The sequence below is a fragment of the Elephantulus edwardii genome, unplaced genomic scaffold, assembly GCF_000299155.1.
Source record: "Elephantulus edwardii isolate Elephantulus edwardi_28Jun2011 unplaced genomic scaffold, EleEdw1.0 scaffold00034, whole genome shotgun sequence".
In the NCBI taxonomy this organism is placed as follows: domain Eukaryota; kingdom Metazoa; phylum Chordata; class Mammalia; order Macroscelidea; family Macroscelididae; genus Elephantulus; species Elephantulus edwardii.
The window spans coordinates 5,415,931-5,420,939 of NW_006399784.1; positions in this window are offsets into that span (position 1 = coordinate 5,415,931).

Here is a 5,009-nt window from a genome sequence, read left to right on the forward strand (position 1 = left end):
GACTGGTATCTCCTAATGACATATCCAAAGTATATGAGGAGTGGGGTGTTAGTTTAAAGTTGGGTTTTTTAGCCATTTCATAATTCCCATCTGGTCTCCAGCTACTTAACTGCACATACATAGTCCTATGAAATATCAACAACTGTGGAACTAGGAAAGGAGAGGGAGAGAGGGAGAGAAGGAGAGAGGGAGAAATGGAGAGAGAAAAAGGGAGAGTGAGAAGAAGAGGGAGAGAGAGAGGGAGAGAGCGAGAGCTTGAGTGAGTGCGAGAGAGCGCTTCCCACACTGAACAGCAAGACTTGAGGGAAACTAAAACAAGACCCCATTGAAAATGAGACGCTGGGAGTGGAGAGACTGTGGCATTGCTTAAGCGAAACTGTGACAAAGTGTAACCAGAGTTGCCTTGAGGTAAAGGCCATAGTTAAAGGTTATTGCTGTAGTTGCTGGATGATGGAAAGAAAAGTTGACTCCTGAAATGAAACCAGAGTCTGGACTAATTGAGAAACCATGCCTTGGGACAGCTGGCCTAAAACCTGGGTTTGTACTGAGTGAATTACCTGCCTCTCCCTCCCTCCAACTTATTTTTGTAATAAACCCCATTATTGGTACCACAACTGTGAGTAAAGTCTGTGAGTCAACAACAAATGTCAAATCCAATGATTAGTGGAAAAAGGTGCAGTTGTATGGAAGCTGGTGTGTCTGACATAATAGCTATCTATTTGCTGCTATGGATATTATAGTTTGGGGACCCTTTCTTAGACAAGTATATGTCAGCCTTGGCCATTGCCACCTCCATCTTCTATCAGCTCCTACTTTTTCATGGAATTGTAAAATTCTTGCCTCTAAGGCACAATCTGAATTCATGCTTTCTAAAATAAACCTGTTTGTTCTCTTGGCTGTCCATGGTTTTCTCAATACTCTTTTTAAACACCACAGCTCAAAAACATTATCTTTCTGTCATCCTTAGTTATTGTCCAGCTTTCCAATGCATAGCAAGAAATTGATGAGACCATGGCTTGGATCAAACACACCGTAGTCTCTAGACTGACAGCATTGTTCTATAGCACTTTGGAGAGGTCCTTGACAGTAGACTGTCCCTATGTAATTTTTCTTTTGAGATCTTGACTCCTGGAGCCAAGACAATTATTTGTGGATTCCAGCAAGATGGAATTCTTAATAACATCAATTTCTTCTCATCTATCATAATGCTGCAAATTGATCTAGTGGTCAGATTCTTTGTTTTCTTGATGTTGTGATGCAATCCATGTTAAAGATTGCAGTCCTTGGCCTTCTGCAGCAAACATTTCAAGTCCTCCTCAGATTTGGCAAGCAAGTTGTATAATCTGCATAACACAGGTTGTTGATGAGTCTTCCTCTAATCCTTATGTCACAGCCTCCCAAATGATCTGTTCTGCATTTCTGACACACTCCTTTCTTGATTTGGAAACATTGACAAATCACTAATTGGCAAACTAAAGAGAAGAGATTAAGACATGAAGCATGAAGTAACCAACTTAGAAATCTTCACATATGTAAGAAGTTTCATTTTTTGGATATGAAGGCCAATGGCTAGCAAAGCCAGAGTTTGGTTTGTAGTGTAAGGATTTTTGAGAATATCTTTTCAATTCATTGCCTTTGTCCTCCTGGTGGCATAGTTTTCAACTCCCTCAACTGCAAACACATGGTTCATTCTTGGTCGTCATCTTCCACATCATCAATAGCTGCAAGGTCCACATAAGAGAGAGAGGAAACCAGACTATAGAGAGACAGCAGCAGAGACAGAGTTAGATGCAGCCCAGAAGTTTTGTTGCATAATAACTGAAGGAAGAGCTGACAAGATACTGTTATGAGATGAAGCTGGCTGGAAATTTGAGAAAACAAGTGGTTTCCTCAGTTTGTGTTGCTGGGCTTTCACTGTGTGATATAATTTTTCTTGGTCCCTTCAACCTGTTTGCCTAATAAACCTCATGATAATGAGCACAAAAGAGATTCTGTAAAGTCTGTTAATACTTTTACATTTATTTCAGATCCAGTTATTAGCAGAAATAGGTTCAAGAGCATGGGGCCCTTACTGAATTTATAAGGATTAGTTTTATACTGTGTATGTGGTCTGTTGGGGCAGTTCACCCATGTGAATTTATCAAGGTTGCACCTGGCTGTCTCCAAGCTGTTTTTGCTTGTTTTTTTTTTTAATAGTAGACTTAATTGGTATATTTGTGATTTTTATAGATTAGAATTTTTTTCCCACCAAAGAAATAATTTTCAAACTGGTTAAGTAATGATTTTAAGTATTAAGTATTTGTTCCCAATTTTGTGACTTAATGAAATTATCTATATTAACAAAAACAATGTATTGTTATTGTTGTTATGTGCCGTCACGTTGCCTGCAACTCATAGCAATCCTATGTACAAGAGCCCTAAACCCTGCTCTATCCCTTGCCAATCTTATTATCTCTGACACGCCTACTCATTACCCCAGTCACTGAATCAATCCATCTCATCAAGGGTCTTCCTCTCCTACTCTGTCCCTCCACCCTCCCATGCATGATGTCCCTTTCCAAGGCCTGACTGATCCTTCCTTGGAACATGTCCAAAGTATGTCAGACAAAGCTTCAGAATCCTTGCCTCCAAGGAGCAGCCTGGTTTCACCCTATCCAGGGTGAACCTGTTCATTGTCTTAGCAGTTTATGGTATATTCAATACTCTTCTCCAACACCACAGCTCAAGGCATCAATTTTCCTTTTCTCTGATGCATAACAAGTGATTGCAAAGACCATGACACACCTTAGTCTCCAGACTGACATCATTGCTCTTCAGTACTTTGGAGAGGTCTTTGATAGCAGACTTTCCTAAGTCAATACATCTTTTAATTTCCTGGCTGCTGGTGCTAAGAGTGTTGATTGTGGAATTAAAGAAACTTAAGCTATTTACAATCTCAATTTCTTCACCACCCATCACAATGCTGCCTATCAGCCAACTGGTGAGAATATTTGTTTTCTTTATAATGAGCTTCAATCTATATTGGATTGTGTCATCAGCATAATGCAGATAACTGACCTCCAATCCTGATACTTCTATAGAACCTCCCAGATAGTCTGTTCTGCATGTAGATTAAAATGGTATGGAGATAGGAAGCATCTTGGAGTATACCCTTCCCAATTTTGAACCATGCAGTGTCTCCTTGCTCTGTTCTAACGATTGCCTCCTTGTCTAAGAATAGGTTTCACATAAGCATGATCAAGTGCTCTGGGATTTCTATTCTTAGAGTTAGTTACAGTTTGTTGTGGTCCACACAGTCAAACACCTTTGAATAGTCAATTAAACACAGGTATACATTCCTCTAGTACTCTCTGCTTTCAGTGAAGATCCGTTAGCAACTGTTTATTCTCACTTGTTAAGTGACAGTAATGCTGCTAACAGTATTTGGTGAGATTATATATTTCATCACATTTATTCCAACAAAGGATGACTCCGTGCATGAGAAAATAAATTTTTTTTTAGGATTTTCTTAATTATAATCTTAAAAGGTACACAAAGGCCAGTTGTATATTTGTAGTGGATGGTTAATCCTTCCTAGTCTGTATTAATATGAATGTTTAAAAGCTTTAGAACAATATCTGGAAGGCAAGCATTTAACCGAAAGGAGCAGATAAGCTAAAGGAACAGTCTCATTGCCGTGAGTCATGAAATAACCAATACATTCAGGCGACTCAATCCTCCCACCTACCCCTTACCCCTGGCACATATGTCTTGTCCCTTTCCCTGCTACATCAAGAGTACTGAGAAACAACAATGTCAGTCTAGAGACTAAGGTATGCCTGATCCAGGCCATGTTCTTCACAATTACTTGCTATGCATCAGAGAGCTGAACAGTGACTAAGACTGATAGAAGAAGCATCAATGCCTTTGAGTTGTGGTGCAGGAGAAGAGCCTTGAGCATACCATGGGGTGTCAACAAAACAAACAGATCTGTCTTGGAGAGGATGAAATCGAGTTTTTCTCTGGAGGCTAGGATTGTAACTCTTTATTTCACATTGTTTGGGCATGTGGCAAGGAGAAGGACATCATGATTGCACAGGTGAAGGAACAGCACAGGAGAGAAAAACCCTGGATGAGATAGATTGGTATGGTAACTGGGGCACTGGGGGTAGGTAGATGTGTCAGAGTCAGTGAGATAGACTCAAGACAGGGCAGGCTTCAGAGGCACTATACACAGGGTCACTCTAAGTTGCAGGTGGCTCAATGCCACATAACAACAACAATAATCTAAAAAGAAAAAGATTGTGAGACTTTTCTCCCATAGCATAATAATGGTTGTTGTTGTTGTGTACTATCAACTCAGAACAGACCCTTAGGCCTCCAGCCGGTTTTCATACGTGATAAATTGCAAGTGGGGGCCAGGAGTGGGATGGGGTGTGGCTGTCGTTCTTTCGCCTGGAATGAGGTTAAACTACAACATTTCATGTTAGTAGTTTAATACTATTGGGCTTCACTCCTAACCCAAAGGCCAGAAGCTTCTCTGTCAGTTCTAATCTACCAGCAGTTATATGAATCTGTTTGGACTCTGGCAAATGAGTCTTTGAAAATCAATAGAAAACCACTTATGCCACCCAGGGAGGTTTTTGTGAAATTAATGCGTTATATATATAAAATACTTGAACATTGACACACTTACCATGGAGAGTAAAAGCTGTTTTCATTGTTGTTGTTATATACTGTTGAGTCACCTGTGACTCATAGTGATCCTATGTACAACAGCCCTGAACACTCCTCCTTCCTGTGCCAACTGTATTGTCTCTAACACACCTACTCCCACCATGCCAGTGACTGAATCGATCCATCTCATAGAGGATCTTCTTCTCTTGCACTGTCTCTTCACCCTCCCAAGCATAAAAATTAAACTCATTGTCATGAGTCAGATTAACTCATAGTTGACCTCCAGTGGGTTTTCAAACTACCTGCCTATATGTTAACAGCACGGTTTCTTATACATTGTTGTTGTTGTTGTT